This window comes from Zalophus californianus, chromosome 12 (genome assembly GCF_009762305.2).
Source record: "Zalophus californianus isolate mZalCal1 chromosome 12, mZalCal1.pri.v2, whole genome shotgun sequence".
Classification (NCBI taxonomy): domain Eukaryota; kingdom Metazoa; phylum Chordata; class Mammalia; order Carnivora; family Otariidae; genus Zalophus; species Zalophus californianus.
Window position 1 is genome coordinate 55,631,497 of NC_045606.1, and position 11,263 is coordinate 55,642,759.

The window sequence follows — 11,263 nt, forward strand, 5'->3', positions numbered from 1 at the left end:
ATGGAGATGAGAAGTTCCAGGCAATGGCTGCTCAGCAGCCCAGGGAAGAATCCATCCAAGGGGAAGCAGGAATGATGGAGGACCCCTGGAAGGATGCCTCCAAGAAGAAAGTGAAACTGCTAGAACACGTGATGTGTTGGAACACACGGGGAGATGTTATAGCAGTTTGGCAAAGGTTTGGGGTAGAATTATTGACTGCTTCACAGAAAAAGAGAGAGAAAGAGTGTGTGTGTGTGTGTGTGTGTGTGTGTGTGTGTGTGTGTGTGTAAAGGAAACCCAGGGGCTGAACTCTGAAAAATAATTTCATAATCATAATAGTGCCAACACTGAATACTGATTTAATTGAAAATATGAATATAACTCCACTGGAAAGAAGAGATAAAGGCAAGTGTTTTGTGTATGTGTCGGTGACGGAGTCTAAGAGAGCTTATTTCTTATCTTCCATTTTAGAATATGAATACATAACAATTTAAAATTGAAAAATCAAGAAATGGCACTTAAAGAAAACAACCAAAAGAGTTGATAACAGTTGCCTGAGAGGAGAGGGGGACTGAGGATGGATGGGACAGGAAACTCCTGTTTTCCGTCAGAAACCCATGGTGTTATTTCTCTTCTTAAACTAGATATATGGATTACTTTGATTTAGTAAAAAATTTTAAAAAGGAAGAAAAGTTGGGAGGAATCCAAGTATTCATCGATAAATCGTTTAAAAAATGTTTCATTCATGCAGTAGATTATATATTGCTTTTTTTTAAGATTTTATTTATTTGTTTGACAGAGAGAGACACAGCGAGAGCAGGACCACAAGCAGGGGGAGTGGGAGAGGGAGAAGCAGGCTCCCCACCGAGCAGGGAGCCCGATGCGGGGCTCGATCCCAGGACCCTGGGACCATGATCTGAGCCGAAGGCAGACGCTTAACCGACTGAGCCACCCAGGCACCCCTATATACTGCTTCTTTAAGGTAGATCTAAAAAAGTAGTAATAATAAGGTAGATCTATGGGGAAATGCAAATGTGTCCAAAATACACTGAAAATGAAAAAGCTAGTTGCAAAAAGGTATCATGGTGTTATCTGATTTTCACCTCCCCCCCAATAATAATCACAAGTCATTTTTAGAATTAAACAAATTGAAGGAGTTATAACCAAACCATCAATGATTTGGGGGTGAAATTTCACTTTTCCACATTATGGATTTTAGTAATGTTTGAATTTTACATAAGGAAAATCTTTGTTTTGTTTCTGGTCACAAAACGATACCAAACAGATAGATCTCATATCCACTATGTGCTCTTCATTCCTAATATCCCTGCCCCGAAAGCCTTTAAGTGGCTTATTAGCAGCCCCAGAGTGAGTCCAAGCGCATTAGGACGGCATTTAAGGCATTCTAAGCAGGGCCTCTGCTGAGTATCCAGCCTAGGCCCCAGCCACTTCCTGCCTCGCCCTCTGAGGACTGCTCACGCATCATTCTTGTGCTTCTCCTGCTCTTCCCTGGGAGACCTGTTTCTATGTCGCCATCCCTCCACTGACCCGCTCCAACCCCGTCAGCCCCCAGCACAGTCTAGGCATCACCTACTTGAGGGAGCTTTTCCTCAACCCTGCGGTGGGTTGAGGTCCTGCCTCCATACCCGCCAAAGCAGCTTATACACGACTTTCCATAGATGTACCACATTGTACAGAAATAATTATGTTCTGTGCCAGCCTCCTGTCACTGAACTCTTAACTCCAAAAGGACAGGGGCATGTTTTATTTATTTCAATGTTCTCAGAGCCTGGCCTAGTGTCTGGCATCTAATAAACATTCAATACATGTTTCATTGAATAATTCAAGCACAGGTGGATGAGAATTTGTGAGATGTCCACTTGGGTTAACCATTACTATTAATCTCTACTTTAAGGGTCAGAACACTTTGAAAAACCTCTGTGCACTGGCAGTCTAGGATGTGGGAGAATGGAAAGGGAGTAGGTACCACTGTCTTCACACCCACCTTCGCATGAACACAGCAGCAACCATGTGCCAACTCATGGAGAAGGGGTGGCAGACCACCTGTGGTTGCAAGTAGCTATGCTCACTGTTCGTGGCTTGTCACTTTCCTGGGTCTCTCGTCATGGCATCTTTGCCATGCAGATATGACATGCTCCAGAAGACTGACCCGATCCATCCATTGAGCCAATCTTTTAACCAGTTATGCATCTACTCAGTGGCAATCTGATTCAGTACTGACAGACCTCGCTTCTTATGATGGTTGTGGGAGCAGAACCAGTGTCAATCCTTCCATCCAAGTAGACCCGATCTGCACCCATCATTCTTTCACCATCACCAGTCGGTAGACTCAAGTGGGGTCCCATCAAAGGTAATGATCCAAATTTCACGGACTCTCATGACTACCTTGACAGACTACAAAGTATGTCCCTCCGTGCCAGCTACCATTTGGAGTCTCTGGTGTGGTCTAAAGCACTCACACATGTTTTTCCTTGCACTCTGTTCTGGCCTGCCTCTCTACGCCACATCTCCCACCAGGCTCTGCCCTCTCCAGGCAGACACACCAGAGACTGTGTCCCATGGGGACCCCTGTCAGTGTCACATGGTTGTAGGGGTCACAAATCAGGGCTGCTTCTGTTCCAGTGTCTTAGAGAGGTTTTCATGAAATCGCTCATTTTGTTTTCCCTGTTCTTCCTCTTCTCTACCTACAAATAGCCCTGGGTCCTTCTTACCGTGAATTAAATTCTTTCCCCAAAGGATCCATGTTCAAAATATGTCCAGAGCCCCACCACTTCTCCCCTCTCTTACCACCACCCTAGTGCAAGCCACCATCTTCTCTCACTAGCTCATTGACATCGTAACTGGTCTCCTTACACGCACCCTTTCCCCTTCTCAACACACCAGCCCAGTGTTCCTGCGAAATCTAAGTCAGATCTAAGCCAGCTTCCTCTCATTTTATTCTACCAACCTCACCTCATACTGTTCTTCACTCTCTCATCCGTTCATAGCCATATTGTGTGTCTCTCCTTCATTATACGTCTACCATCAGAATCATCTCCTAAAACTTGGTAATCTGATTACTAATGATATAAATAGCAAATATTTTATATTTGGGGATTTTTTAATTGTATTTTTGGTACAAATGGGATATATTCAATCAGTAAAATAAATAAGTATTAGATTTAAAATAAAGAATGGATTAAAATAAATACCTATAAGGCACTCTAGTGGAACGAGTGGGAAAAGAAGCTAAACTCTTAAAAATATATCTTGTTTTGACTTGGTTTTTGGACCATGTTAAGTATTTTACATGATTATGAAACAAGTTTTTTAGAATACCCAAAAATAAAAGTCAAACAGAACAATAGAATTTAACTGTTATCTAATTGGTGGCCTAAGCACACAAAGAAGAAATTTTCCAAGCAGTTTTAAACCCGGTAACTCTATTGTACACATCTCTAGCGGAATATATCTTAATGACAAAAATAACTGTAGGAAAAAAAAAATCTTAAATTGTTCTTAGTATTTTTATTATTGGTGATAGTGCTGATGTTCCTATTCTAAGACTGTTGTATATATATTATGGAATAAAAGAAAAGGTAGGGAAATTATACTGATATCATTGAAAACTAATTATTTTTGGCATTAAGTAAAAGGACATACAGGGACACGTGGGTAGCTCAGTCGTTAAGTGTCTGCCTTCAGCTCAGGTCATAATCCCAGGGTCTTGGGATCGAGCCCTGCATCGGGCTCCCTGCTCAGCGAGGAGCTTGCTTCTCCCTCAGCCTCTCCCTCTCCCCCTGCTTGTGCTCACTCTCCCTCTGACAAATGCATAAATAAAAATCTTAAAAAAAAAAGTAAAAGAACATGCAGATAGAAAATTCATGAAATTAACTAAAAACACTCTAGACCTGAAATTGAATTGCAAGTATCAATATGAACTGAAAATAGATTTTATCTTTAAAATGGAAAGCCTATTTGCCAGTTCTTTCCACTGAAAACCAGTCCAATGGCAATAACCAGACTGTGGTCTTTAAATACCATTTCCTAATAAAGGAACCCAAGTTCTTTGTAGGAGCTGAAAAGTACACAATGAGCCAGGGATATCTTGTCATAACAGACAATTCTGAATCTATTGATGACTTTCAGGTCATGGCAAAAAGTATCAAGGACCAACTTCAATAATGAAAATAAGTGCCGTGAATTCAAACACATCAAGTATGTTTTAAGTCAGTGAGTTCAAAATTATACTAAAAGAAGAAAAATCTCATTGGCCACCTTTGGAGAATCCTAGGGAGCTAACTCATTGCTTAGAAAACTGTAAGCAAAGGAAAATAATTGAGCATTTATCCTTCCTTTTCTGTGAGAACTGTATCTCAGGAAAACTAAATAATGGATGAAAGGACATACTTTGGATGGAACTGTATTAGTTAATAATGAAGAAAGAAAAACAGAATTAGAATATCTTCATTTTGCAACTCTGAATGAATTGATGAGTCTACTCAATAATAATAACAATAATAGACAAGCAGACATCAAGTACTGCCAAATGGAAAAACACACCATCTACAAATTAGTTTTAACGGAAAAAAAAAATTGATTCTAAATCTGATCAAGCATCTAAATCCAACTACTAACTTATAAGAAATTCAGTAGACTAAAGACAATGTTCAATGAACCACAAGGACACAATTAACAAAATCTTAAGTTCACAAAACTCCTCAGAATACTAATGATAATTTAAAAACAGCTTCCTAGAAAAAATTTCAAGGAAAAGAGAGGGGCAACAGATGGCTTGCACCAATCATAATGTATGGACTTTAACTGGATTCCAATGCAAACAAATCAACTGTTTAAAATTTTTAAAAAAAATAATTGGCTGGGGAAATGTGAACAGTAACTGGTTTATTGATGATAGTGAGGAATTATTGTTAATTTTTTTGGTGTGAAAGCAGTATTGCATCTTTACCTTTAAAAATAGTTCTTATTCTTTTTAGAGACATATTCTGAACTATTCACAGATGAAACTGTAGGCTGTGTAGGATTTGCCTGAGAATAATCCAGAGGAGGTACTGAGGGTAGAGATGTAGGAGAAATATGATGACAAGTTACAAGTAGGTAACTGTAAAAGCTGAGCAACAGATATTCTGAAGGTCGTTATACTCTTCTCTCTACCTTTTCACATGTTTGAAATGTTCCATAACAAAAAAGCGTTTTTTAAATAGATTAAGTATATGTTATCAAAAAGAATGAGTCTGTTCTTGAAGAGCTATTTGTACATCATGTTCACAGCAGCATTATTCACAATAGCCAAAAGGTAGAAGCAACCCAAATATTCACCTATGGGTCAGTGGATAAACAAAATGTGGTGTAGACTTGCCATGGAATATTACTCAGCCTTAAAAAGAAAGGAAACTCTGACACATGCGACAACATGGGTGAAACTTGAGGACATTACACTAAGTGAAATAAGTCAGTCACAAAAAGACATTTTTATACTGTATGATTTCGCATATATGAGGTACCTCAAGTGGTCAAACTTACAGAGACAGGAAGTTGAATGGGGTTTGCCAGGGGATGGCGGGGGCAGGGAGGAGGCTGGGGGGAAGGGGAATTACTGTTTAATGGGTACAGAGTTTTAGTTTTTTAAGATAAAAAACGTTCTGGAGATTGGTTGCAGAACAGTGTGAAACGTACTTAACACTACTGAGCTGTACGCTTAACAGTGGTTAGGTTGGTAAATTTTATGTCATGTGTATTTTCCCACAAGCAAAAGTTAAATTTTTTTTTTAAAAAGAGTGATTCTGGATCAGAAAGATTCTGGGAGAGCAGGCACGGTAAAAAGGAAGAAAATTATATAGGTAAGATAGTGTTAGGCTATAAAATAGAGACAGAAACTTAGATGGATGTGGTATATATACACAATGGAATATTATGCAGCCATCAAAAGGAATGAGATCTTGCCATTTGCAACGACCGTGGATGGAACTGGAGGGTATTATACTGAGTGAAATAAGTCAATCAGAGAAAGACATGTATCACATGACCTCACTGATATGAGGAATTCTTAATCTCAGGAAAGAAACTGAGTGTTACTGGAGTGGTTGGGGGTGGGAGGGATGGGGTGGCTGGGTGATAGACATTGGGGTGGGTATGTGCTACGGTGAGCGCTGTGAATTGTGCAAGACTGTTGAATCACAGTTCTGTACTTCTGAAACAAATAATGCAACATATTTTAAGAAAAAAGAAAAAGAAGAAGATAACAGGAGAGGAAGAATGAAGGGGAGTATGTCAGAGGGGGAGACGAACCATGAGAGATGATGGACTCTGAAAAACAAACTGAGGGTTCTAGAGGGGAGGGGGGTAGGGGGATGGGTTAGCCTGGTGATGGGTATTGAGGAGGGCACGTTCTGCATGGAGCACTGGGTGTTATGAACAAACAATGAATCATGGAACACTGCACCAAAAACTAATGATGTAATATATGGTGATTAACATAACAATAAAAAAATTAAAAAAAAAAAAGAAAAGAAACTTAGATGGAGTTTGGGTGTTTAAGAAGGGGACAAACGTGTCAAGCCCATGGAAAAACAGCTGAGTTATGGGGGCGAGGGGGGCACAAGGAACCTGTGGGCCCCAGAACACCTTAGATTCTGTAGACACCTGTACTGGTGTGTGTGAAGACCAGAGGAAATAAGCCATGTGTTCCAAGAACCAGACTGCCTCAGGAGTCGTGACATTGCACAGCCCATTCTCCTGGGAACCTTAGTAGGTTGGTAAGGACTGGTGGCTATTGAGCCATCATAATACCTTGATTCTTCTCCCAACCTCTTGTTACCTGTTAAGTGTCAAGACTCCTTGGAAATGGTAGACTGGGAAAGATAGGGAGTTAAGAATTGCCTTTAAAGTTCCTGGCTTAATTTTGTTTTAACATCTTAACTTGGTGAAGATGGCACATGAGTTTCATGGCTGAAATTTCTCCCAAAACTTGATAAATAAGTTTTTATACATAAATATTTAAACACCAAACATTCTACTAAAAGATAATAAAGTATTAAAGCCAAAAAAGGGTAGTTTATATAATTGGAAAAAGCAGACTATTATACAATACCCATTAACATCTTTTAAGACTGACGTGTAGCAAATTTTTATACAATGTAATTAAAAGGGAAAAATAATGCAGATTAAGCATTAGCACTAAAAAGGGTGTGAGCACGCCTTGCAAAAACATCATGGTGTACTCTGTGTTCAGAACAAGTGTTTAAAACTAATGAACAAATATGCATTCGAGGAGATTTGGTAGCTGAGAACATTGGAAATGAATTCTGAATTATTTCTATTCTAGGTCATCTCTTCCAGGGCCCTAATGAAGTTAAATAGTGCAGCTAAAATAGTAATTTTGGTTGCATGACTAGAGCGTTTTTGTTTTTTTTTTTTAAGTATACCTTTGTTATGTGGTAGTTAATTGGGCTGAAAAAGAAGGGGTTGGCTAATGGATATTAAGAAATTAACAGAAGTATCAAAAAATAACAGATACCAGATACCAACTAAAAAGTCTTTTGGGGTTATATCAGCATATCTTTAATATATTTTTAATGGAATATCTTTATTATCACCAGTTGTTTATGTTTAGTCAAAATCTCTACCCCTTATAGTATTCTGTTGTCAATGGTAGGACCACAGGAGGCTACAGATGGTGCAGACCAGTCCAGGGGCTGCACTGGGGTAGGTCTAACCAAGCAGGAGCACATAATGGGTCTAGGGCAGGAATACATTCTAATGACCAAAGCAGAGTCAGGAATAGGAAGATACCCTATTCATGCAAGTGACAGCCAGGCAAAGGATCTGGAACCACTTTCAGTGCCCTTTCTTTGTATTTCCCTGGCACCCCAGGTAAACCTCAAACATTGCCCTAATGGACATTATATCACCATTATTGATTTACTTGTCCATTGTCTCCTAAAGACAATAAGTTTCTTAAGAATCACTCTCTTAAATTATTCAATTTTGTGAATCTAGCCCTCAAAACCATTGGGTATGTAGTAGGGAGTTAATAATTGCTCCCTGAATATCTAATTAAAATATCAAATGAATAGTAATTTCCAAATCTACAATCTTTGTCCTGATTTTTATTATAAGCTCAAGACCCATATTTCCAATTGGGCATTAGGCAGCACTACCCATCTGCCCCAGTGGCACTCCAAACAACAAATCCGAAATCAAACTCACCATCTTTCCCACCCCACATAAACCTGTTCTTCCCCCCTGCTCCCTATTGCTCACCTTAAGTCTTGAAGATTCGAGCAGGCAGAGTTTAGAGCAGATAACAGGCAGTCATGAAAGAAATTATTTTTCTAGCCTTCGATATGAACAAATCAAAAATATGGAAATGAAGGATACCTCTACAGTAGTTTCAAACATCGCCAAGAAAGCGGGGTGGATATGTGTAGATATTTCTCACTGGCTTTCCTTCCTTTAGGCACCTGTGCTATCCAAGCCCATGAAGTTCTAGTGGGACTGCTGATCACAGGTCTTCACACCCCCTGATCACCCTGGCCAGTCTCACTGCCAGGACATGAGCGTAGAGCAAAGCCACACAGGCAGGCAGTTGACACAGAGTCACTCACTATGCAAGCCTTTCCCAAATTCCTAGAGCTGGCCTGACTACTGCCCTTCCCGACACCTAGGGTGTCCTTTCTCCTTTAAGTTTGTGAGCACCCCCCAGCATCCTTTCAATAAACCCTTTTCTCTTGCTTCAGACTCAATTTCTGCAACCTAAAATCAAAGCACACTGATACAAAGGAAAATGGAAATGTTCTCAAATATGTGCACTGATCTTTTGTTTTCAAATGGCTAAGGAAAAGGTAGGCATAAAAGTTTTAAAATGAAACTCAGGATTAGATACCCTAAAAGGGAATAATAGGTCTCACAAAGAGTGGAGGATTCAAGGAAAGAAAATCGTGCCTGAATATGCACATGCTCGATCTCTCTCTCCCCGCCGCCCCCCGCCACACACACACTAGAAGAGAAAGAGAAGAAAAAACATCTGTAGAAAACATTGTGACTATCAGAGGGTTTGGGGGCGAGTCCTTATTTTTAAAAGACACATACAAAAATGGAAAAAGGGCTCAGAACTCAGCACAAATGTAGAAGGATCCGGAATGAACAGGATCTCAAAGCTCAGATCAAGGTGAAGCTTGTGAAAATGTGCTGTCTCCAGTTGTGCTTGGAAGATGGGAAGAAGAATGCAAAGGGGAAAAAATACCCGAACATTTATTGAGCACTTACTGTGTGTCAGCCTCTGTCCTAGGTATTTTACATAGACATAGAATCTCTTTTACACAGATTGTTAAAACAAAAAAGGTGGGCAGTGGTGAGGGATGCAAATGGTCAGGTCTCCTGTTTGAGGAAATTACTAGAACCATAATGGAAGGAATGTTCTTCCTCTAAACTAGAGGCATTGTAATGTCTCACCCGTATCCTGACATTTATAGGCTGAGTAAACAAATATAAATGGAGACCACTTACCTTATGTCTAAATATTTGTAAGTCCTAAGTCACACTTTGACTCATTGTCAACTCATCCAGTGTTCCACGGCCAGGTGGGGAATCACCCTTGAAAACCAAAGGCTGAAAAAGTCGAGCTCTCTCCTAAATGGTGGCACAGATCTGCTGGGACAGGGGCAAGGTGGAAGTGAGCCCTGGTCACCCCAGTCCCCTGTACCACAAGGAGCCCAGCAGGTTAATTCACTAAGACCATGGCCTCGCTTTTCCATCTGAGGCAGTTCTAAGTGCTTCTTCCCGAAATTGCTCTTCACAGGAGTGCAGTCAGCTGGGAGGCCCAGTCACCTGGACCTCCCTGCCCTTGGGCAATTTGGAGTGGCCAACATTAAGCAGAGCAGCCTGGCTCTTTCTCCAGCTTCCAAAGAGAGGCTATTATTTTCTTCTAACCAATACTCCCTCCCCTACCTACTACCCCATCGTGTTCTTGGTCCAACAGCTTCCGTCTTCAGGGTCGGGAGGCATTGGGGGAGGGTCCTGTTTTCACACGTGTGTCCCTTTCCCCAAGTTCCCATTTGATCAATCACTTCTAAACTTTCAAAAAATTTTAGGGGACCCAAAGGGGGGCGAAAAGTATTTCTGTACTGATGTTTGTGACATGTGGGTCCTCCCTGCCAGGTGTGATGGAAATAGTGTTTGTGTCCATTAACCTCTTAAAATGAAGCATGCAAAATTGAATACACTATGTAAATATAATCTGACGAAGGCAGGTTATATTGGGGCTATTAGTTTCCGTGATCTTGACACCGTTCTAGCTGTGCAGTTCAAGATGATTAGCTTTTTTAGCAGTCACATCACATTGTTGGCTCACATTAAGTTAAGAATTAATTTAAACCCTTAGGTCTTTTTCACAGGAGTTCCTATCAAGCCAGTTTTCGTCTATTCTCTAATTGATGTTTTTGAATCTAAATGCAGGATTTTGCATGTATTCATATTACATCTCACCTTACTAGCTTAGAATTTTCTCTGTGTCATTTGTAGTGTTTACTACCACTCCTATGCTTCTATCATGGGAAAACCTGGTAAGCTTATGTTCCACATCTTCATCCACGTATTTGATGAAAGTCGTGAGTAGGGCAGACAGCAGAGGTAGAATCAATGAAGGACGCTTAGAGACAGCAGATTTCAACTCAGCTTTTTTGGATCTCTATTTCTAACAATTTTCCAATGATGGAATGAACTTCTTAGGAAGATAGGAGATTTCAAACAAGAGGCAAATGACCCTCCATGAAGGAAGCTATAGAAAAAATTTGGGGATATGTAGACTTCCCAGGAGACTTCTTCTAAGATGCCATGATTATAAGAGTCTAAATGCAGAGTGATGGGGGAATATCTCAGCATTCCTTTTTTTTTTTTTTTAAAAGATTTTATTTATTTATTTGAGAGAGAGCGAATGAGAGAGAGCATGAGAGGGAGGAGAGTCAGAGGGAGAAGCAGACTCCCCGCCGAGCGGGGAGCCCGATGCGGGACTCGATCCCGGGACTCCAGGATCATGACCTGAGCCAAAGGCAGTCGCTTAACCAACTGAGCCACCCAGGCGCCCTATCTCAGCATTCCTTAAGCCCATCTCAGATTCCTCTAAGAAACCTTCCTATGCCCCCAAACTGATGTGAGGTCTTCTCTAAGCCCTCCCCCACTCCGTCCTATCTACTGTTCTGATCATATTCCCCTTTTTAAAACAATTGTTGGCATAAGAGTTTCATTTTGCCATTAGATTCTTATA